Raw genomic sequence first — 25954 nt, 5'->3', positions numbered from 1 at the left:
AGAATGTAAAAGTGTCATTTACATAACTAAATATGGATGCAGATTAAATGAGATAATATCTGTAAAGTTTGTAAGAAAGAGCCTGATAAAGAATTAGTAATATACAAGTTTGTTAAGTAAAATAAATATGGAGATGGTGATGGTTTATGGGCCTTATGAGTTGGCATCTAGTTGGTTTCTTATCTAATTTTCTTCTTCTTAAGCCCCAGATATGTGCTATGTAATTTGTATTTGACCACTCGCTAGGAAATATGATTAGGTATTGTACTATGATGTTTTTACTCAGGACCCAATATTATCCTAATTAAATGTGAGAAAACAGGCTCAGAGGAGTTAAAAGATTAACCCAAGTTTACACAGCAATTAATGTTTTCCTTATCTGTCTAGAAAGTTCACAGTCTTTCCAATGCCTGAGACTATATGTAAGATTATGTTCCTATTATTAATAAGAGCAGTAATACCATATGATTTGAATATGGTAGCCCCGTAGTGTCATGTGATTTGAATATGGTAACCCTCCAGGGTGGAAATTCTTTCTGTGAAGACTATGGGCTAAGGCAGTTCTACTCCTACTGAGCAGCACTGGTTATTCAAATAAATTTATTTAGTTATTACATATTGAATTATTTAATACTTTGTACTACAATTTTGTTGTGGGGTCATATATGTCTTTTATCTGACTGTTTTGAAGCTATTTTCTAGTGGCTAAGATGTGGGTCTTACCAAGAATCTTAAAGGAAAGGCCTAGCACATACTGAATGCTTATTGAGTATATGGATGCTAAATTAAGGCAAGTAGAAGTCAGTTTCTTTTAGCATAATTAGGAATTTAATCATTGAAAGCCTCTATCCTAACTGTATCTTGCCTTTGGGATATTTTTGTTTTCTGCATTTGAAAAACATGCTATATCTTATTTCTATCACTGTATAATATGCAATTTGCTCATGCAATTACACTATTTATATTCTTCCTACCATTGATAGAAATCTTGTTATTCTGCTTCTCTCTGTTTCATGAATTAATCTTAATTCAAATCCCGCCTTTTACATTACTTCCAGAAAACTTGACTTTTGCTTTATTTTTGTTATGCTTATTTAGGTTTACACTGTCAGCATTGTAATCTACACATAATCTTACCTATAGTCTCAGAGATACTCTCCAGATTGTATATTTATAAAGACTATGTTTCAGTTACTCTGTGACTCAGAATTCAAGCAATACAAGTACTGCTTTTCATTGAGATGAGTGAAAGAGAGAATTCACTAAAATTTAATAGTAGAGAGTGTCTTTGAGTCTCAAATTTGGGTGCATTGAACAAAGAACAAGAAAGGGTACATTGGAGCAGCAGTGGCAGCAGCACCAATTAACTACAGAGGAGAGGGAGGGCATAAATCGAGAGAAAAACATAGCAGACCAATTGGCTTGGAAAAATCCATATATCAGAAAAAATATCCTGATCTTAGGTGTTTCAGAGGCTGTACCATGAACTGATGTTTAAAATGTGTTTTCTGTTTCTCATCTGACAAGTGAGTGCTGAGATAGGAGCCACCATGAGGAGACCATGCTGCATTGTTGCTGTGGGAACCCAGGAGAACACAGCAATCATTGCCATTTTGTCCTGGAAAGTGTCTGCTGTGTGGCTTAGGTGTCTGTAACAGAATGTGAGTGAAAGGTACAGAAAGACTGTACTTAGGGAAATTTAAGTCAGAAAAATTGAGGAGTGTGCAATTCACTTTTCCTTTGAATCTAGACTCGCATGACCAGCTGAGGAGGGCTGGGAAACTGAACAGACAGTCTAGATACACTATGGGACTAGGTCTGAGAAAGGAGTATTTGTGGACAGTAGAGTTTATGAGACTGTGGAGGGCTGACTTTCCTGCCACCTATTCAGAATTCTTGGAAGGCTCCTGAGATCCAGATGCCCTGCAAAGATCAGCATCGACCTGACTCTAGAGTGTCTTGGTCTAATCTCTGCAGAGAAGATACAGTCCAACAAAGCCCCTAAGTCAGATAGAACTAAGCCCCAACCACCAAAACTTCCCTCCTAGAATTCTGCAGCATCTCCACCTTGGGAGTTTCTCTGCAGATGAAACTCCAACTGACAATACTTTCCATTCTGATTTACCTTACACCGGTAGAAAGGGAAATGAGAGCTATTGCCACCAGTTTCACTTTTAGGCCACTCCAGCTGGCAGCTCTGTAAGGAACAGAAAAGACATAAAGGAGTTAACACCTCCAGCCCTTGTGCACATGTGTTTGCATGCACATGTGGACATTCTATCTCTATATCTCTCTCATTCTCAATATGTAGCCCAAGAAGAAACAGAAAGAAGTAAAGGGCCACATGGATAGTGATGATGTATCCTCAGTGACAGTTTTGATCACCTCAGTAGAGACAGTTGGTGTTCTTGCTGTGCTAATTGGTTTGTGGACACACGTGCGTGCACATACACACACAGACACACACACACTCACACACACATTTTCTTTTTTTCTCATGTCTAGCATTTCTTGCAATAGTTGTTTTTCCTTGCCTTATCTTTTGAAGGCTAGGATTTTATGTTTACTTTTGTTTTTGTTTTTATATTTATCTTTCTTTCTCTTTTCTCCCATTAAAAGCCAATTTTTTCCCTTTGCTTTGTTATATCTATATTTTTCTCCTTCTTTACAGCTATCACTTGCTATATCTCTTTTGCATTCCTTCTGTTCATATTTTTGAACATTGTAAACTTGATTCTATCTTCCTATATTATTTTCTTTTCTCTTAATAAACTGAACTTTTACCATTTTTAGAACCATTTGGTTTATATGAATCCTACACACTATTCATGTTGTTGCAATTATTAGCTCTATGGATAACATAAATAACATGTGCTTTTTACTCTAATGCTAGATCTAGTTCACAGTTATTTATTGTTTTTGCTGTTGGAAATTGATGACTTAATCAGTGTCGTAGATGCCATAGTAGGCACTGTGTATTTATTTTAATGCTGTATATTGTTCATTTCAAGTTGCTATTGTTTGTTTCCCCCTTTTTTTCTGAGATGCTAGAAGTCTAGAGAAACACTGCAGTTTCACAGGGTAGAGATTGTTGCTAAACTAAACCCAGACAAAAGACAGTTCACCTTCTTGCACACACAAATTTACCACACTCATTAACCACACTCAAACTTCAGCTATAATTTAATACAAAGAATAGAAGAGACAAAAAACAAAAGCATTAAACTAACAACTAGTTTGCAAGTGAAAATGGATGTGTGGTGGGAGTGAACCCTCAAGTCCTATTCAAGGAAATCTACCCCTACAGCAAAAATTAAACAAACAAACAAAAAGTTGTAGATATCACATATATGAGGAGTCTCAATCTAGATCAATCTTGAATATTTTGGTTAAAAAAAAAACTCCCTAAAAAGGCCCTCACATAAGAGTCAAAGAGAATCTGTCCCAACAAATGCATTAAACCCAACAGAGGCATGCAAGAAATATGAAAAGAGACAGTAACATGACACCTAAAGTTAATAATTCATCTACAACTGACTACAAAGATATTAAAGTGGATAAAATATCAGATAAAAAATTCAAAAGAATGATTACAAAAATGATGAATGAATTCCAAGAGAACATAGAAAAAGAGCTGAGTGAATTAAGGAAATCAGAACAGGATATGAATGAGAAATTCAATAAGGAGAAACAGATGTTGAAAAAGAACCACATAGAAATCATGGAAATGAAAGACACAATATATCAAATAAAATGTTTAGTTGAAAATGTCTCAAATACAGTAGACCATGCTGAAGACAGAATCTCAGGTCTAGAATACAAAGTGGTCAGTCTTGAACATTCAGACAGTATCAAAAAAGAAGGATAAGTAACCATAACCCAAATATACAAGAACTCTGGGACAATATTAAGAGACCAAACTTAAGAATCATTGGAACTGAAGAAGGCTGTGATATGCAGACTGGCATGGATAACCTCTGTGGGGAAATAATAATAGAAAATTTTACATACCTTGAGAATGAGAAGGACTTCTAGATACAGGAGGCATTCAGAACCACAAATAGACAAGATCAAAGAAGAACTCTCTACAACACATTACAGTAGAATCCCTAACATACAGAACCAGAATATATTTTTAAAACCTCACAGAAAAACATTAGGTCACATTTAGTGGCAAGCTAATCAGAATTACTTCCAATTTCATAGTACACGCCTCAAAAACCAGGAAGTCTTGAAAAGATGAGTTTTAAACCATGAAAGAAAATAACTTTCACTCAAGATTGCTATATCCAACAAACCTATCCTTCAGAATCAATAGAGAAGTAAAAACCTTCCAAGATAAGCATAAACTAAAATAATTCTTGACTATTGGGCCAACATTACAGAAAACACTCAAAGAAATTCTTAGCACAGAGAAATCAAAAAGAAACCCCAGAAATGACAAATGGACATATCTCATTTGAAGAGTAGCTAAGCAAATGAGAAACAGAATCAAATTAAACATTAGAAATAAGTGAAAATTGCAGTAATTATAAAAATTTCTCTATTAAAAACTTTGATGTAAATGGTCTCAACTCTCTGGTTAGGCTGGCAGAATGGATTAGCAGATAACCAACTCTATACTGTTTACAAAAGACTCACTTTTTAGGCATATAGCCACAAACTGAAGGTAAGAAATTAGAAGTTGATATACCATACAAATGGAAGCCCAAAGCATACTGGAATAGCTCTTCTTATATCCAAAAAAGTGGACTTTAAGACAAATATTAATCAGAAGAGACAAAGAATGTTACTTCATACTGGTAAAGGTAAAACTCCAACAAGAAAGTATAATGATGGTAAGTATTTATGCCCCAAATGTTAGTGCACCCAGTTACACAAAACAGACACCATTCAAATTAAAGCTTAAGAACCCAGTACAATAAAACTGGGTAATTTCAACATACTTATCTCATGAATACATAAGTCATCCACATACAAACTCAGACTCTTCCAACATAAAAAAAAATTATAAATCAAATGTACTCAACAGAAATCTACAGACTATTTCTTCTACAACAGCTGAATACATTTTCTTATCAGGTTCTCATGAAACCTTCTCCAAAGGAGATCATATTTTAGCTCATAAGGCCACTCTTAGCAACACAAAAAAAATCTCATAATTCCTTGAATCTTTTCTGATCATAATGGAATGAATTTAGAAATCAACACCAAAAACATCCTACATAAACACATGGAGATTAAACAATACACTTTTGAATGATGAAACTTCGATAGAAGAAATAAGGGAAAAATTTAAAAATTCTTAGAATCAAATTAAAATAGTGATAAAAAACCCCCAAACTTCTGGGACACTATGAAGGTGGTATTAAGAGGTACATTTAAAGTACGAGTATCTACATAAGAAGATCAGAAAGATCCCAAATAAACAACTTAATGATGCATCTCAAGTCCCTTGAAAAACAAGAAAAAACTAATTCCCAAACCAGTAGAAGGAACAAAATAATTAAGATCAAACCTGAAATCAATGAAATTGAGATTAAAAAAATAACATGAGGCTCAATGAAACAAATAGTTGGTTCTTTGAAAAGATAAACAAGATTGAAAAGCTCTTAGTCAAGCTAATCAAAAGGAAAAGACATAAAACAAATGAATAAATTAGAGATGCAAAAGGAGAAATCACCACAAACATCATAAAAACCCAGAAGATCATTAGGGACCAATTTGAAAACTTATACTCCATAAAATTGGAAAACCAGTAAGAAATGGTTGCATTTATAGATACATATAACCTTTGAAAATTGAATTAAGAGGACATAGAAACCTAGAAAGATCAATAAACAGCAATGGGATAGTGGCTACTCAGTCACAGGGGTACCTGGGTCCTTGAGGATATACAGTCATAGAGACTACTCAGGTCATATAGGATTCGAAGAGTATAAATATAAGCAGGCCACTGCATGACTGTGGACCTTAGATTATGCAGGTCATAAAGACTATGCATGACATAAGGCTATGCAGTTCCTATAGCCTCTTCAGGTTATAGATGCTACTCAGGTCAAAGAAGCTGTGAAGGTCATAGAAGCTACTAATGTTCTGCTGGTTGCTAAGGTAATCTTGGCTGCTCATGCCTTTGAGGCTATTCATATTATAGTGGGATCACAAACAATAGAGGCTACTAAGTAGATAAATTCTATGCAGAGATCATAAGGGCTTCTCAGGTCATAGAGGCTATGCAGATCATAAAGGCTACACAGGTGATAGTGGCTACAAATGTCATTTTGGCTACTCCTGTCATAGATCCTATACAAGTGTTAGAGGCAATGCAGGGCACAGATGCAACACAGGTCATAGAGTCTACACAAGTAATGAGTTGACTAAGGCTATAGAGGTAGGCAGATCACACTAGTTACTTAGTCACAGAAGTTAAAGAGCTCATAAAGCTACTTGGTCACAAATGCTTCTCAGTTCCTACAGGCTTTGCAAGTCATTGAGACAGCTCAGGCCAAAGAGGCTTCACAGAATAACTGAGCATATGCAGGCCACAAAGACTTGCAGGTCATACAGGCTAATGAGGTCATTTTTGCAACTCAGGTTGTAGACACTATGTATGTCATAGAGGCTATGTAGGTCACACAGGCTATGTAGGTCATAGGTGCTAGGCAAGCATTAGAGACTACTCCAAATAAAGAAGTTATGCAGGTCATTGAGCTTACACACGTCATAGTGTCTACTGAGGTCATAGAAGCTACAGAGTTAAATTAGGCTACTTAGACGAAGAAGGAGAAAAAAGGTCATAGAAACAGCAAAAGTCACAGAGGCAAATCAGGTTAAAAAAAAAGGCAATGAGAAAGAAACAGGAGTAAAAAGCCTTCCAAAAATGAAAAGCCAGAACTAGATGGATTCTCAGCTGAATTCTATGAGATTTTAAACTAAGAACCAATTCCATCACTCCTCAAATTATTCCATGAAATGGAAAGTGATGGAATTCTTCCAAATTCATTATATAAAGCCAGTATCACACTCACCCAAACACATGATAAGAACACATGAAGGAAAGAAAATGACAGACCAATATTCATGATAGACATAAATGCAAAAATTCTTAATAATATAGCAGCAAATTGTATCCAGCAATGTGTTAAGAAGAGTGTACATAATGACCAAGTTGGTTGTATCACAGGGATGCAGGAATTTTTTAACATATACAAATCAATAAATGAAATTCACCACATATATAGAAATAAGGACAGACATCACATAGTCATCTCAATATAGCAGATGCAAAGAAGAAATTTGACAAAATTCATCATCCATTCATAAACACTGAAGAAACTAGGGATAGAAGAAACCTACCTCAACATCATAAAGGTTATATATAACAAACCCCAAACCAACATCTTAATGAATGGGGGGAAACTGAAAGCATTATTTTTAAATCCAAACAAGACAAGAATGTTCATTTTCACCAATCCTATTCAATATAGTACTGGAATTTTATCCAGAATCATTAGGCAAGGGAAGGAAATAAAAGGAATTTTTTTTAAAAAAAGTCAAAATGATCACTGTTTGCAGATGAAATGATCCTATACTTAGAAGATCCCAAAAGCTCTATCATAAAACTGCTAGAGTAATAAATTCAGAAAAAATAGCAAGTTATAAAATCAACATACAGAAATTAATAGCTTTCTTATATGCCAATAATAAAAAAGAAACCAGGTAAACAACCTCTTTAATCATAGCCTAAAAAACCAAACCAAAACAAAACCCTAAGAATAAATCTAACCAAGGAGGTGAAAGACCTCTATAATGAAAACTGATTGACAAAGAAGAAAGAAACCAAAGAAGACACTAGAAGATGGAAAGATCTCCCATGTTTGTGGATAGACAGAATTAACATTGCTAAAATGGCATAGTACTAAAGCAACATACATATTAAATGCAAGTCCTTTCACAATATTAATGAAATATTCTTCACAGAAGTAGAAAAAAAATCAGTCCTAAAATTTATTTTGTAGAATAAAAAACAAGAATAACCCAAATAATTCTAAGCCAAAAAAGTAATGCTGGAGGTATTGCAATCTCTGACTTCAAATTATACTATTGAGCTATGCTAACAAAAACTGAATGATACTTGCTTAAAAACAGATACATAGACCAAAGATATAGAAGAGAGACAAGCCCACATAGATAGTCACTCTCATTCTTGATGAATGTGCCCAAAATATACATTGGAGAAAAGACAACTTTTTAAAAATATATTTATTTTTATTTTTTAGCTTTTACATTGATTTTTTCAAAAAATAAATGACAGTGAAATGCATTACAATTCTTATTACACATACACAGCACAATGTTTCATATCTCTGGTTGTATACACAGTATATTCACACCAATTCGTGTCTTCATACTTGTACTTTGGATAATAATGATCATCACATTCCAGCATCTTTAATAACCCCTTGCCCTCTCCCACCCCTCCGCCCTATCTAGAGTTCCTCTATTCCTCCCATGCTCCCCCTCTCTACCCTACTATGAATATGCCTCCTTATATCAGAGAAAACATTCCGCACTTGGTTTTTTGGGATTGGCTAACTTCACTTAGCATTATCTTCTCTAATGCCACCCACTTACCTGCAAATGCCATGATTTTATTCTCTTTTATTGCTGGGTAAAATTCCATTGTGTATATATGCCACATTTTTTTAATCCATTCATCTATTGAAGGGTATCTAGGTTGGTTCCACAGTTTAGCTATTGTGAATTGTGCTGCTATAAACATTATGTGGCTGTGTCCCTGTAGTATGCTGATTTTAAGTCCTTTGGGTATAGACCAAGGAGAGGGATAGCTGGGTCAAATTAGGGTTCCATTCCCAGATTTCCAAGGAATCTCCATACTGCTTTCCATATTGGCTGCACCAATTTGCAGTCACACCAGCAATGTATGAGTGTACATTTTCCCCCACATCCTCAGCTTTTTAAAAGAAATGGTGCTGGGAAAACTTTTTTTATATATATATATATATATATATATATATATATATATATATATATATATATATATATATATTGAAGAAAGAGACTAGATCCTTATGTCTCACCTTGCACAAAAGTTAATTCAGAGTGGATCAAAAACTAAGGAATTAAACAAGAAACTATTCAAGTCTTAGAAGAAATCATAGGGTCAACCCTCCAACATATAGGTATATAGGCAGTGACTTTCTAAATAGGACCCCTAAAGTTCAGGAAATAATGCCAAGTGTTAATAATTGGGACTGAATCAAATTTAAAAAGCTTTTGCACAGCAAATAAAACATTAGGAATGAACCTCCAGAATGGAAGAAAGTCTGGTAGTTACTATTCTGACAGTGGAATAATATCCAGAATAGATAAATATATCACCAAAATTCAAATAAATAAATTGGCAAAGGAACTAAACAATCACTTCTCAAAAGAAATACAAATGTCCAACAAATGTATGAAAAAATGTTCAACATTGATAGAAATTAGGGAAATGAAAATCAAAACTACACTGAGATTTCATTTCACTCCAGTAAGACTGGCAGTCATCAAGAATACAAACATTAATAAATGCTGGAGAGGATGTGGAGAAAAAGTAATGCTTTCACACTGTTGGTGGGATTATAAGTTACTACAACCTCTGTGGAAATTAATATGGAACTTTCTCAATAAACAAGGAATGGAGTTACCATATGACCTAGCTATACCACTTCTTGGTATCTATCCTAAAGAATTAAAGTCAGTATATACAGCGATGCATGCAAACCTATGTTTATAGCAGCACAATTCACAATAGTTAAACTATGGAACCAGCCTAGATGTTTGTTAATGGATGAATGGATAAAGAATATATACACAATGGAGTTTTATTCATCCATAGAGAAGAATGAAATTATGTCATTTGCAAGAAAATGGATGATGGAACTTGAGAACAGAATGTTAAGCAAAACAAACCAAACTCAGAAAGTCAAGCATCTTATGTTTTTGCTTATATGTGGGAGCTAAAGAGGAAAAAAAGAAAGAATTTGTGGGAGAATCTCATGAACATCAAAGGGCGAATACAAGAGTAAAGTGGCCAGAGTGGGGATGGGAAACAGAAAGGGAGGAAAATAGGATACTGGAGAATGATATTGGCTAAATTATATTTTATACTGTGTGCATAAATTGATATATACCAATAATTCTCACCATTATGTACAAATATAATGCACCAAAAAAAGATATGAAAAAATAAAGGCTATGTTTCTAAAATATTTGGTTTTTTTTTTTTTGCATCACTATCATTAACAACCAAGGGTATGTTATTGTTTCATATTGTTTTTATATTGATTTAATTTATCTCTGCAGTGCTGGGGATTGAAGCCAGGGCCTCATGTACACTAGGCAAGTGTTTTACCCTGAGCCGCATCATCATCTCTTTGCCTATTTTAAAAAAAAAATGAATCACATAATTTGTTTTCTTTGAATGAAGGATTTCTTTTCTGAGGTATAGAATAGAAATCAAAAGCACAGACTGAGAAGCTGTTCTGTCTGGTTTAAAGGTTGTCATACCAACTCTGTTACCTTTGGAAATCACTTAACTCATGGTGACTCAGTTTTTGTAGTGGAAAAATGAAAAATGATGATATCTCCCTCATCTGGTGATAGTCTCTCTCTCTCTCTCTCTCTCTCTCTCTCTCTCTCTCTCTCTATATATATATATATATATATATATATATATATATATATATATATATATATAAACTTGTTGAACAATAAATAAATATATTAATTGCACATTTTGAATCTTTTTGCTTTATCTTTCAAATTCAAAATAAAGCTCCATGTACTGTGTAGGTAAAAGTGATGTAGACAATTATTTGTGTGTATGTAATGGTGCTTTAATGGCAGTTCAGAGATCTGTAAACTTTTTCTATAAAAGGTCAAATGGTAATTATTTCAGGCTTTTGGGACACATACTCAAGACCACCATTGTATAACAAAAGCAACTACCAATACCATGTAAATAATTGGGTGTGACTTTGTTTGAATAAAACTTTATTAAAAAAATACAGGCTCAGGCTGACTTTGGTTCACAAGTCATAGTTTGCTGACCCTTGATTTGACTGATGGTTACCATAAAAATTTGAAGCTATCAGGCATTTTATGTCTTTTCTTCAAATTATATATACTCATTCTCTGTTGCTCTGTATTTGTGCTGTGCTTCTCTGCAGCAATCTGAAAATATTCAATTTTCAATTATTCAACTAGCAATCTCTCTGATTTGTGTGCTAGAGCAGAACTCAATTTTATAGTGTTAATTTGGACTCATTAAATAAAATTATGCATAACTTTTTAGAATTAAATCTGCTAATGATAAGAAAAGCTTATTTTCTAACCTTGATCTCATTGAGCGTATAATTGTAGGATTCTTTTTCCAGGGAGGTGGGGAGAATTCTAGTTCTTTTGTTCAGAGTCTCAGATTCTTCACTATTCTCTATCATATGCATAATTCATGTGACTATGGACAGTAATACATATGTGAGGCCCTAATTTATTCCTCTCATTGGAATCATCATGTTGAAATTAACTCATTGTTACCCAATGTTTTGACTTAGATCTAGACCTCATTTTATAAGTATATAGAAATGTTAATTGGTTAAACTGAGAATGAATTTGCACTCGAAATGAAGGCATCTAGAGACTGGCATACATTGATGTGGGAGTATGTAAGTGTGCCTTGGACTGTAGGGGGCATAGTTGATTGAGAATCTCAGTGGCTGCTTCTTAATTTCACCACTGCTTTTGCACCTGGCTTCCCACAGACTGCTTGTAATCAATGCCTGAAGGCAACTGAAATATTAATGAAGGCTGTTTTCTGGTTGATGTGCAGGCAGCTTTGACTAAAGGACTCTGTAACAAACTGCCAAATTTCTAGAACTGCACTGCTGTCTAAGATGCTTCCAATCAAACTACCTTTCCTCTCTCTCTGCTTTCTCCAGGATCAGATCCACATCTTGTCTAATGGTTTCTTATAGACTCCCCTAAATTCCTCTCCATTTTCCTTACTTCATGCCTATAAATCACTTGAGCTGCTAATCGTAACACTGAGTCTGCTTCTAGGTAATATAGCAAATGGCAAACCTACATTAGAAACTTGGTTTTGCTGTCACCTTGTTGGAAATAAGAACACTTTGTTTAGAACATAAGCAAATATGTTCTAAAAGGTGGAAAGAACTGTTTGAGAATAGAGAAAATATAGGAGGCTTGACAAAATGTCCTTTGTTTTGGGGAGTAGAATACTTAGCATATTATAAATAAAAAGTGAAGATTTCATTGAAACTTTGGTTCTAGGAAGGTCATGCAAGAAAATAGAGAACTATCTCTTGTAAGCTCTTATAAAAATTGAAAGATCTCAACCAATCCTCCTCCTGAGAACTGACTAAAATCAATTTCTTTAAACAGTATTATGTAACATTGGAAGAAATTCTTCTTTTCACTAGGCACTGTGGACAGTGTGGAATTTAATGGAAATATCCTAAAGCATCATTTTCCAGTCTCCTAATCCTGTCTGTTTGGAGTGAGGTACAGCAGACTTGTGTTGTATTTCCCAAATTCATCTGTCATTTTTCTTTGGGAAATGTATTTATTTTGACAGACTTCCTAGATAAGGAAAGCTTTTGGATTGTTATTTGATAGTGTTCCATTTGAGGGAAGGAAAATCACTTATATTGTGCCTAAAAGAAAAATGTAGTAGACACACAAATATGTGAAAGGGTTTATGACTTAAATAAGTGCAAATACAACATATAAAATTGTATGTTCATCATGGTTACCATATGTAACACATATGTATGTATGTGTGTATTATGAATATACATATGTATGTGTGTGTGTAGAACAGAAAGAAAGTTAACAATAATAAATGGCGTATTGCATTGGGACTAAAAGACTTTTTTATATCCTCAATTTTTGGAGCTTTCTCTTATATTGAGTATCATAAATTAGGTATTATATACTTAAGTATTGGATGGTTATACTTTAAAAATATTCGTAGGAATGAATATATATAGGGTGTGCGATTATTTTTTATTGGTTTTATTTTTTAAATACATGACGGCAGAGTACATCACAATTCTTATTACACATATAGAACAATTTTGAATGTACCATTTTTTAAAATGTAGCCAATAAAAATGTTCAGTTTTTGTTGATTAATGATGAATGATTAGTTAATCTGGAAATAGTAGTTGTGATATATGTATGTATATTTTATTTATGTATCATTGTTATAAAAGATGCTGGTCTTTTTTTAGAAAGCTATGATCTCAGTAATTTTAATTACTCTATGATAAATTGTTGAAAATTTAAAACTGTAAATACACTCAATTTCACTCTAAACATTTCTCATTTTGGCATTTGCCTTTTGGACGTGATTCCCAAACTGAGTCTTGCTCTTAAAAAAAAGGCTAACAGACTTGAACTATAAATGGAATCTTCTGTTTCTCCTGCTTAATATTTTAGTGTAAAAATAACCAAAAGGCATATATCATGGTGTTTCGCAAAACATAAATGTTTCACACCTTATTTTTATTATCTCATTTTATCTTCCCAAATTTGTTGAAATAACTGCATGATACAGTTATTTCCCTTAACCAAATAAATACACACAATTGATGTTCAGTAGATCTAGGATTCAATCTCAATCTTGATCTGACTCCAGGTACATTAGAATTAATGCGAAACAAGATGGAAATGAAACAGTAATATAAGAATGTATAAAAGAGACAAATCCATTAGAAGAGTAAAATTTAACTCGGACCTATACTCATTAACATGTTTTATCTTCAGGGACTTATAGGAACTAAATGATTCTCAAATTTTATATTCTTTGTTAAAGAACATCACAACAGTAAAGTGTAAAACTATAAACCTTAGCCATATCGTAATATCATAACTCCTCCTCTCTAAAGAAAATATGAACATTTTCATTTTAATATGTTTACTTCTTGTCTTTTTCCTTTTTTTTTTTTCAGCTAGCACCTTTAATGATAAACTCTTACACCTTTGGAGGAATTAGAAGTAGAATCAGAAAATGCAAAGGATCAATTCCTTTTGTGTTGTGAATGAGAAGTTTTCTTTGGTGAGTGGTTCTCTTCTTTTCTTTACCTAAAACTCCAACCTAGGATAACTTAAATAATCCATTTCACTTGTATGACAGCCAAAGAGAAATTAGCAGTTTATGGAAAACAGTAACTTAGAAGAGAGTAAACTTTCTTAGGCTTAAATATTTCACAGATTTGTGAACCAGAAAGTAGAAACTAACAGAAACCTAAGATACAGAATTCCAGTTGTTGGAAACTCTGTATTTAAGCAATTACAGACCACATAAGTATATTCATAGTAAACACAATTTTGTATTCTGCTTTTTTCACTTATACTGCAACATTTATAACATATGAAAGTGTTTTTCATCAAATATTTGCCGAAGAGTTAATTCTCTATTAGTTTGTAAATAAATTGTTGTTTGATTTTAGACTGTCCAATTTTAAAATATTCTTGGAATTTATTTTGGTAAAGTTTGTGCATAGAAGGACTCATTATTCTCATTTTGCTAACTAGTCTCATGCTTTTAAAAATAATTCTTACTCTCAATTTTGTCTGATATTATTGTCATTTATTACAGCATTCCTATCACTGCCCAGAGCCAAACTATTTTATGACAATGATCCGTGAGTTAGTGTTGTCCCATCATCACCCTTTCAAAAATAAATGCTATATGGATCTATTTCTATCTCATTGAAATTCCCTGCCTGTGTGCCTTTGACCTTTCTTCATGATACTGTGGTTATAATACTATATTGTTGATTTTTTAAAAAAATATTTATTTGTTTAATTTGGTCCTGGGTATTGGACACAGGGTCTCATTCATGATGGGCAAGTGCTCTACTACTGAACTATGTACTCATGGCTTTTACATTTTTTTTTTTTTATAATAGAGACTGAACCCAGGTGTTTTACCAATGAACTTAGTCCCCAGTTCTTTTTATTTTATTTTGAAGCAGTATTTCATTAAGTTCCTGAGGTTGGCTTGAAAATTGTGATCCTCCCAAACTGGTGAAATTATAGGTGTACACCAATGTATCTGGCCAATGTTCATCTAAGGCTACTCCTACTTGTGTGTAAGATCTAATCATCTTATTTCTTTATTCATAAGTAGTTCCCTAATTGTCCCATCTCTCTGCTTCATCATTAATTTCCCAATTTCCTGTTGGATCTTTGCCAATAACATAGGAACATTCTGTATTTATCAAATCTCACAATAATAAAGACTCCCTTGATCTCATATGGTCATCTACCTATACCCATTTCTCTGGTCTTTCAGGGAAGAATGCACAAATGTTTTCCTGACTAAACTTACAGTTTCTTTTCTCCAATTCTCCCTTGAATCCATTTCCAGCAGGATTTGGTCACCAAACTTCTACTGAAATAGCTCTTGTCAGAATCACCAATGACCTCTTTATTGCAAAACGCAATGGTCAATTCTCAGTTCTCATCTTACTCAAACAACATTTGACACAATATACCACATCCTCATTCTTGAATCCTTTCTTTACTTGACTTCTGGGTTTTTACTGTGGATTTTCTCCCACCTCACTGGCCCCTCCATTCATTTGATAATTGGGTCAATTATCAAATAATTTACTGCCATATTATTGTTAATAATAATGCTGGAGAATCTTGACTTTTTAACTTTTTAATAATGCTGGAGAATCTCAGGGCATAATCCTTAGATCTTTTATCTTCACTTTGCTTATTCCTTTTATGAATTTATCAGTATCTTGTTTTTTTTAGAGAGAGAATTTTTTAATATTTATTTTTCAGTTTTTGGTGGACACAACATCTTTATTTTATTTTTATGTGGTGCTGAGGATGGAACCCAGCACCCTGCACATGCCAGGTGAGCATGATGCCCACATAATGTATTTTCATTTTGGATTCTAGAAATCAACTCTTAAATATCTAACTTTGCATCAAACATGCTTTCTCAATTTCTCCACATAGATCTTTAATAGATACTTCCAGTGTGCAGTGTAAAAAATCAAACTCCTAACTTTTATCCTCATATCTTTTCCTTCTAAACAATTTTTCCTTCTACTTTTTTATTTGGGGATTATCGTTGACAGTTCTCCTCTCACATTTCACATGGAGTTCAACAGAAGTTGAACTTGGAACTATTTTCAACATATATTCAGATTTAGGCTACTTTGTAAAACCTTTACCATGACCACATAGTGGTGGGGAAGAAACAAAATATTTCAACATTTAACCTTTTTATGCAACAATTCAGTATACTTTTTAATGTGAGAGATGGTAAAATATGAAGTTAAAATTTTAACCACATCAAGATCACTTATTATTAATATTATCCTGTGTAAACGATGCTTATTGTCCTAATGAATCAGTTCTTGTTTTCCTGTTTTCTAACTATGTTCCTGTTGTCTTATGAATGGCTATTTACTGTAGTGTATCATGTATTGAGGTCATTTTACTAAACTTTGAAAAGAGTTTCTTCAGTGACTTCACTGTTTTATGGACATACCTCTGTCATTAAGATATGAACTTTTGTCTTCCTATCCAACATTAATATTTCTGTTTGTAATAATTGCCTACACATTTGATGAAAGTGAATTGTTTACATTGAAATGTAATTTATCCTGTTGTTTCTTATTTGGAAGAATATTTGCCAATAAAAAGATCCAACTGTTTATTTTAGTGCTGCATTGTGTGCTGATATAAAAACAGTCTTCAATTCATAAATATATTAGGATTAGCCAGGTTTTAGAATATTGTATTGTCTATTTAATGTTATGCAGTTTTGCTAAATTATTATATACTATTTGCATAGTGTGTCACTTTACTTTTACTTTTCAAATTATTTTAAGTGGAGAAAAGTCAATTATAAATAAGTGAAAATTATGTGTTGATTATAGAGTTCATATTAATGAGTAATATGATACACTGTCTCTTGTGTGTGAGGTGGTTGCATGTCACTATTTTCTACTTGAAAAGCTTTTTATCATTCTAGCAGCAATAACAACAGCACTTCCGGATGCCATGGCAAACCTCTTGGCCCAAATGCTCTCTTGTGGTCTTCTTGAGTTCTGAGTGATGTGCTGAAATCTGATAAGATGACTTTTGTTTTCATCTTCAGTAAGGAAGTTAGCATGTGGTTGTGGCTAGCTTAGTACCTGGCACTTAGTGGGTAAATCAAATAAATGTGGATTTAAAACTTGACCTCACTGCTGCTAGGAGTCTGCGGAATTGGCCAAGTATTCATTCCCTCAGTTTTCTTGTAGATAAACTGGGAAAAACTGCCTCCTGAAATTGTAGTGTGGTAAAAAGGAGATGGTGGTTCTCAGCACAGGGCTTATTTGCACACGGCTACAGCCTAGTAAGTTCTCAATACATGTGCATCATTACTTTTATGAGCTTTCTTCCCTTTTTTCCCTTGACTATTGTTTTTTTTTCTTTTTAAAAAATATATAGATGCTAGGAAAAAGAAACTAAAAGATATTTGCATATAAATGCACTGTGTCCCACTGTGTCCAGTTGGTATCTCAAATATAGTTGTTCAAGATGATTCATCTCACTTTAAAAACTTCCATGACAAAAAGGCTTATTTGGAATTAAAAGTGAAATTCCTAAAGGGTAACTGAAACCAAAGTGTGTGTGTGTGTGTGTGTGTGTGTGTGTGTGTGTATATATATATATATATATATATATATATATATTATATTTGAAAAAGCTTAGAAAAAGATATTGTGTTATATGTGTAAGAAATATGTAATATTTATGTGACTGATTTTTTTTTAAAGTAGTCAAAGCTTTAAAATACTAGAAGAGAATTAAAATAAAATTAAGGAAAAAAAAATCACAACACATCCTCTATATCCCAGTGTATTACATTTATTCAATAGGAAAAGAGTGTAGAGTACTTCTTAAAATATTGGACTATGAAAAGCAGCTGAATATTATGGATTATTTAGTTTCCATTTCAGAGAATATAGAAATTGTGTGAATTAAATTATATTATAGAGATAATATGAAATGTAAGAAAGGTATTCCTAGTCAAGATATTTTCTCATCACATGGTAGGTTTTCCTCCAGGTTCTAAGTGCACAATCTCTAGGAAGATTTGTCCTTAAGACCTTTTGTTTTCAGGAAGCAAATTCTTAAAACAAGGCTCACTCTCAACACCTTATATCTCCTTGTTTCTGTGGTTATCCAGCCAGGAACTGCAAATTCAATCTACCTGTCTGCCTTTGTTTCTTCCTTTGGTTTTCTTAATTCTGAGGTCTTTCCTGCTTAAGAGAAACCATCATTTTAATTTATTTTTATCCTGGAATTTTAGATGTATTTTTGCTGGAGAAATTCATTTTAATATGAGAAGATATTTCATTGGCCTTTGGCATATCAGAGAATAAAAGTATGTATGCTTGGAAGACCTATTATTCTCAGTGTTTCCATGATAAAAAGAAATAGTATAGTTGGCCCTGCCTATATAACCTATCACAGATCAAAAATAATCTTCAAAAACCTGCATTTGTTCAGGGCATGGTGGCTCACACTTCTAATCCCCAGCCCCTTGGGAAGCTAAGGCAGCAGGACTGTAAGTTTCAGACCAGCCTCAGTATCTTAGCAATGCCCTAAGCAACATAGCAGAACTCTGTTTCAAAATAAAAAATAAAAAGGGCTGGAGGTTCCTCTCAGTGGTTGAGTGCTCCTGGATTCCATTTGCAGTACCACAAAAGAAAAAAAAATTACATTTGTATTGAACACATACAGCCTTTTTGTCTTATCCTTATTCCCTAAACAATACAGTATAAAAACAATTTACATGGCATTTGTATTACATTAGGTATTATAAGTAACCTAAAAGAGATTTAACTATATGGGAGGATGTGCATAGTTATATGCAAATACTATGCCATTTTATAAAAGGAACTTAAACATCCACAGAATTTGTATTGAAACCAGTTCTCTGAAGATACCAAGGGATTACTGCACTACTCAAGAAAGAATGAGTGTCAAAACATTGTCAGTAGATTAGTTCTATTTACTCATTCTGAAGGGAAAAAAAACAACAAAAACCTATATACTCACCTCTGAAGTTGAATGTAGATCCTGCTTTGGTTTTTTTGAAGTTTGTGTTATTTGTTCATAATTTTTATTTTGGTCACTGTTTTTCTTATCTTGGTTAAAAATATATGTCAAAAAATCTATCATCAAGGAGAAGAAATGGTTCTTTATAAATATTTTAATCTTCACATCAGAAATTAAAAACACAGAAACTATTTTTGACTTAAAAGTATAATTAATTTTTCTCAGATACATTTAGTAGACAAGTGTATTTTATAAATATCCCTCAAGTTTCAAAGGTAACATTAGGAAATCAGTATATGTCACCTCAAATATAGTTATGGGGACATAAGAGTCCCTCGGAGAATTCATGTTGGAACCGGATATTTTTTCTGCACATTTTAGGAAATTTTAAACAGAAATGTTGCAGAAGAAATAGTCTTTTTTTTTAAAAAAAAAAAAAAAAAAAAAAAAACCTTTTAAATTATCTAGTTCAAATGGGAAGAAGGCCTAAAGTTTGAATTCATGGCATATTGCTATGATGCACTATCAACCTAATCCTTCATTTTCTTGTCAATTAAAGACTTATCTTTATTCACTGATGCACTTATCAGTAATTCACTGGGTATTTTAAAGCTGGTTGTTAAAAAATCCCTTTGTTTATGGCAATAAGGCACCATTCATTTTGTGAACTTTATAAAACCAACCTCTGCCAATTTTGCTCTTTGAGAATAGCTCTAAAGATGTGTTCCCACAGTAATTACTGATTCCAGAGATGTTCATTAAAGAATGAAGTCAGAGGCAAGTGTTTGAAACAATTGTATCCCACCAAAGGCAGCTTTACTGCCCACCTTCCCAGCATCTACAGTTCTATTAATTTAATTTTATTTTTTAAAAATCACTGGAAAACTATATAATCTGTACTTTTTAGTGCTATTGCCTAAGAGTTGTATTAAAGATATGGGGTATTATTTTTACATATTTATATTTAAATCAGAGATTCAGCAAAGACTGGGGGAAAGCTGGGATGCTTTTGAATGCAGGCCCAGCTGTCCATCATCTACCTGCTGTGAATGGTATGGGTCAGTCTAATGTTTCTGCACTCTGATTGCCCCCTTCCCCACAGCAACCAGGACGAGAAAAGTAGGGGAGAAACCTCAGTGGAGTGAGCCAAATCGTAACGGAGAAAAAGAATAATAAAAAAGATGGTTGTAGAGTTGTATATTTCTATTTCTTTTAGAAGAGATTTGTTATTGTAAAAGAGTAGCAAGAAACCTTTTAAATCTTTTCGTAGTTGATTATCAGAACCCAAGGTACTGAGATGGGCTTAGGTATTGCATAGTTACCCTGCAATTACAGTGCAGCCTCCCACTGAGACTTAATAGGCAAAGGAAGAGTGAAAATTCAGAGCTAGAGAGTGAGGGAGAGATTTTGTGTAGCAGCTTGTCAGTAAGAAACTTGAATGATAAACTCTTACAGAAATGAAATTATATTTATTTCTATGGCTTGGAAAAATCTGATGGACAATGGAAGGAAATCAGAGAACATGTCATTGGGTCTATTTTCTAAATTTCTAGGTGGTAAACAAACTAGATAGAGAACATCATTTGTACTGAGCACATTCCTTATTTGAATGCAAAAACACAGCTGAATTAGTTTTCTAAATGTTGGGAAACAGTTTTCCATTTTGAGGTCTGCAGACTTAAATTCTTTCATCCACATTTTTTAAAAACTTTTGATTAACCCCTATTAATCATCAACATTTTGAACATAAATGTGGCTTAATTTCATCAGAATTAACATTTGGTAGTTTGGGTTTGAAAGAATGGTTTAACTCTAAAATTTTAAGGTCTCATCTGACTATAATACTGAGAACCCTGAGAAGAAATACTGAAAGGAATAGCAGGGCATTTGTGGATCACACTACAAATGATGGAGAACTTTGTATCATGGTATCTAAGAACATTTTCTTGGTATTTAGGTTGTTAGCATTTGAATTCCATTGAGAGATTATGGAATCTTTCTAGGCCTCAGCTTCTATATCTGTAAAATGGGAAAGCTAACAAGACCCACCTCATTTTTTGTTTTGTTTTCTTTTCTTATATGTAGATTAAATGAGATTCTTTATGAACAACTCCAAAATCATTGCCTTGGTACACAGTAAATGCTCAACAAATGTTAGATATTATTTTTATATACACATAACTAGAGAACCTTTTCTTTTTTTAAAAAAAAATCTTAATTATAAAACAATTAAAAAATATCAAAAATTCAAAAAAATAGGGAAGAAGATAAGAATCCAGTGTCATCCTAGTATTCTGCTTTGTTCAAATGGCTGTCATATATCTTCATTAAAACAGGACCTAGTCTATGTAGTGGTTCATAATCTGTTTTGCTCTTTTTATTTTTTTCCTGCTGATTCATGGACATCATTCCATCAATATATAGCTGTGCCAACTAATGTTCAGTGTCTGAATCGTACTCTATGACATCTATAATTTAGCTAACTATCCCTGAAACCTTAAATATTCTTTGTGGCCATGGATAAGATTTACCTTTAATCAGCACATTCTTGTTTACTGGCCCTGGAGTGTTTGGCAATTAAAATTGTCTGGAGCCTTTCTGAATGCTTAGGTCTAGATTCCAGCTGTGATCTAGCTGTGTGTCATTGTACAAGTTATATTATATAACCTTGCTGTCTCACATGTTTGTTTTCCATTTGTAAAATGTTGCTAAAGGAGCAGGTACTTCTCATGATTGTTAGGTGGAATAAGACACATAAAGCTTCAAAGACTAGTTTCTTGTACATGGTTTGTGTTCACTAAATATAAGTTTAAGGCTTAGTAAAATCTTAAGAGTTCCTTTACAATCCTGTAAGAAAAATTATCTCATACCTTTGAATTAGGTAAGGTCATATTGTAAAAGATTTATTTGCAAACATATCAATGCAATATGTATGTATAATTTGAGATGATTAATTGTAAAAATGTGCATTATCTTTCACACTCCAATTCCCAAACATGTAGATTAGAGAAGAGTTTAAACATGAAGTTATTTCTGAACATATTGCTCACTGAATGATTGGAGACAATCACTTTTGATCATTAGCAAGTAGGTTACATTTTGTGAACTTTATTTTCTTTCTTAACACATCTGAGGAACAGGGAAGATACTTGTCAAAGACATGGTTTACTACACCATGTTGATGGGTGCATGGATGAGGGAATGGGAACAGGAAGGTTCTCACCCTTCCAAGATAAAATATGGAAGTAATGGTAAAATCTGAATGGATTTTTGTTGTTGTTGTTGTTCTTTTTAGTTATACATGATAGTAGAGTATAATTTGACTTATTTATACAAACATGGAGTACATCTTATTCTAATTAGGATCCCAGTCTTGTGGTTGTACATGATGTAGAGATTTAGTGTAGTGTATTCATATATGTACATAGGAAAGTTATGTCAGAATCATTCCACTGTCTCATTCCTTAATGCTGTGATGCATTACTTCTGTAATGACCATTTCCTTTTAAACATCTAAGTATAGACATGTTATCCTTATTTGGTAATTCTGGAAAAAAATGGAATGATTATAATAAGAGTTTCAAACCTGCTAAGATCCACAAATGAAAACAAAAGGGTACAAATATCTGTACTCAAAATTATTATTTTTTATGTGGTGCTGAGTATTGAACCCAGTGTCTCATGTATGCTAGGCAAGTGCTCCACCTCTGAGCCACAACCCCAGCCCCTATTCTCGAAATTATTGACAAATTTCTTCTGCTCCTTGTGGACCAGGCAGGAGAAGGCAGTGAGAGTCCTTGGGCTAGTTCCTCTAGTCATCCCCAGCTTAATTCTCTTCACCTAAAGTGTCCTAAATGAGTTTGTTTCTCTAGGGGCCTTGACCTGAGATACACTACTTTTAAATGCCACATTATTCTCTGTTAGGAAAAAAAAGCTACAAATATATAAGGGGAGATTTTCCTGCAAGTTATTTTTTGTCAAACAGATTAATTTGTATTTCTGCTTGTATCCTAAGCATGCCAGTGCTCCTAAAAATTGGACTCATAGACCCTCTATCATACATGTAACAACCCAGTCTGAGAAACATTGTCCTAGAAATTAACTGTAAAAAAATAATTTAGCACTCACATGATTGTACACGCAAATATAAATTCTTGCTAACATGGCCATTGGGATAAAAAAGTGCTCAAGGTAATATACATTCAGTAGATGATGAAAATTAAAATAACAAAATTAAGTAATTGCTATTGAAATTTAAAATCCTCTGAAAATATATCTGTGTAGACTACAATATAAAACTGTTCTAAAGCAATGATTCTCAAAATGTACCCTATCAGCATGTCAGCATCATTTGGAAACTTCTGGAAAACAAATTCTTGCAGTGCACCCGAGATTTATTAAAGCAGAAACTCCAGAGAATGGGATCCAGTCATTTCTGTCTTAATAAGCTCTCTGGTGATTTTCATGTGCTTAAGTTTACAGTTAATGAGGCAGATCACTTTTTTGGTCTTTACATACCAAACAAGCGTTATTCTACATTTATTGTAGGAAACATACTCATATGGGTGAGGCTGATGGTTTTTCAATTCCTTTTAAAGAATTTGTCTCAGAGCCAATTTGTTTCTAAGGAGAAATTCTGTTTCATTATTTTATAGTTAAAATTACTAAGTAATTGCTGAGAATAATTGTATGAAACTCAAATTTGACTTTGTACTGTGAACAAAGAATAGGAAACTTTTTTTCACATTTGAAAAATCAGTCTTCAGGAGATACAGAATTTTATTGAAAGCTTATTAAAGCATCCCTGCAAGAATACTTTTATAACTTGTAGGACATTTTATACCATAATATTGTTTAGCTTTTAACTCTCCCTAATTGGTCATTGGTCAGAAAAGTTAACATGGTGACTGCTTCATTTATTTGACTGTCATATTTCCTAACTCAGAGTTAGAGTTAGCTTTGAAAAGAAACTAGGGGTCAAGTGACTGACAGGAGAAAAGTCAAAACATTGGTGTACCCATTTCACTGCCACAACGGACTTGATTATTGATTTCTCTGCTGCTATGAAAACCTCTTCTAAACTCCTAATTCATACAAAGATTTTAAGTCTCATCTTGTACCAAAGTGGTTATGGTGGTAGCTCCCAAGATGAGACATGGAGCAAAGGAATGAGGGAGATTAAATCCTGAAGGTCAATTCTACTCCCCATTATGTTCTATGTATTTATTACCAGCACTTTGTCCTGAGTGCTCACCTGCCAACCTCACATTTCTCCAACTCTCATCCTGGAGTTTCCATTTAAGTAATTTGACAAAATGCACAGGATGACCCTTATTTTTAAAAGGAAGACATTAAGGTGAAATTATCTAGGTTTTCCTCTGAGCCTAAAATGGTGTTTCCTAAGATTTTGTTTAGTGCTCTTGCAGCTCAAAGCTTTTCCACAATCTAAGTGAGGAAAGAATAAGATTCAGTAAAAGTCCTGGTCACTTCAGGAAGAGGACAGCTAAGGGTAAATTCCAGCAGATAATGAACCAGTCAAGGATGTACTGGGCATAGCACATCAAGCAAAAATAATATAAACCTCAAATCTATTGCCGTATCCTAGGGAAAAATTGTTGATGGTATTTGAAGTATCATATCATGTATTTCTTTTTAACTTTATAATTTGTGATAAAAATCTGCTGTGGTTGGATAAGTGTCTCTCCATAGGTTCCTGACTTAAAAGCATGCTCACAAGCAGTGGTGCTATTGGAGGTATTGGAAACTTTAACAGGTGGTGCCCAGTGGGAGGAATTGGGTCCCTTGGGTTGTTCTCTTGAAGGGAATATTGAGATTCCAACCCTTTAGCCTCCCTCTCTTTGCTTCTATGGCTGTTGAAATGAATAGGCCTGTCTTACCACATGCTCCTGCCACGGGAGTCTGCAGTTAAAACACAGAGCAACAGGGTCAAGCAACTATAGACTCCAACTGCTGAAACCATAAACCAAAATAAACCTTTTCTTCTTACAAGCTGTTTATCTGAGTTTTATTAGTTATCACAATAACAAAAAGCTAATACAACATCCTTTTTAGGTCACAAACTTAACCACAACATCTTTTTAAAATTTGCATAGCATTCTCTTGTATAATTTGTTAAAACCTTCTTATATATTAAATATTTATTATTTTCTTTTTTATTAGAACTTTTTAATATTATTACATAAGTACTTAGTATAAAATCCCAAAATATCAACATGAATATTCATATCATTTGTTAGGTCTAGTTTATTTTCACAAAAATAATATAGTTCAATTATTCAAAACTAAAACTATATAAAAGATATGTACAGAGACATCCCCCCATCATTTTATTGGTTTATTATATACATCCAAATTTTTCAATATAAATAAACATAAATATGTTATTTTCTCACATTTTTTAAGAGGTGAAAACTATAAATACTTTTCTATAATTTTAAAAAATGAATTATTATATCCTGGATCTCTTTCCATATTAGTAAATATATTATGGGTTTTATGTATATAATTTTTATAGATTATAATTTTGTAAATTATAATATATAATATATAAAAATTTGTATATAATATATACATATATTATATATAATTTATATAAATAATATATATTTATATATAAATACTAACATTTCTCTCTGGCATAGAGTTCATTGTGTGGAACTAGGGAAATAGTCCTATATAGTATTATATACCCTGATTCATTTGCATAATGTATAACCTATTTCTTTTTCTATGAAATAAATACTATCCAGATATCTTCTAATTCCAG

General features: G+C 33.1%; 1 long non-coding RNA gene across 1 annotated transcript in view; it reads left to right on the top strand.

Annotated features, from left to right (window-relative positions):
• Positions 1-25954, top strand: part of LOC124083803 (uncharacterized) — a 290521-nt gene that overhangs the window by 137240 nt on the left and 127327 nt on the right. Inside the window, exon 6 of the long non-coding RNA XR_009225524.1 lies at positions 14037-14143. This is a non-coding gene — a long non-coding RNA (uncharacterized LOC124083803). The remainder of the gene's footprint in view (positions 1-14036; positions 14144-25954) is intronic.

This window comes from Marmota monax, unplaced genomic scaffold, assembly GCF_021218885.2.
Source record: "Marmota monax isolate L192 unplaced genomic scaffold, Marmota_monax_Labrador192_F-V1.1 WCK01_AAM20220418_F8-fsc00016, whole genome shotgun sequence".
Classification (NCBI taxonomy): Eukaryota; Metazoa; Chordata; class Mammalia; order Rodentia; family Sciuridae; genus Marmota; species Marmota monax.
The sequence above is the reverse complement of the archived record's forward strand: the minus strand, read 5'-3'. Positions and strand labels throughout refer to the sequence as shown.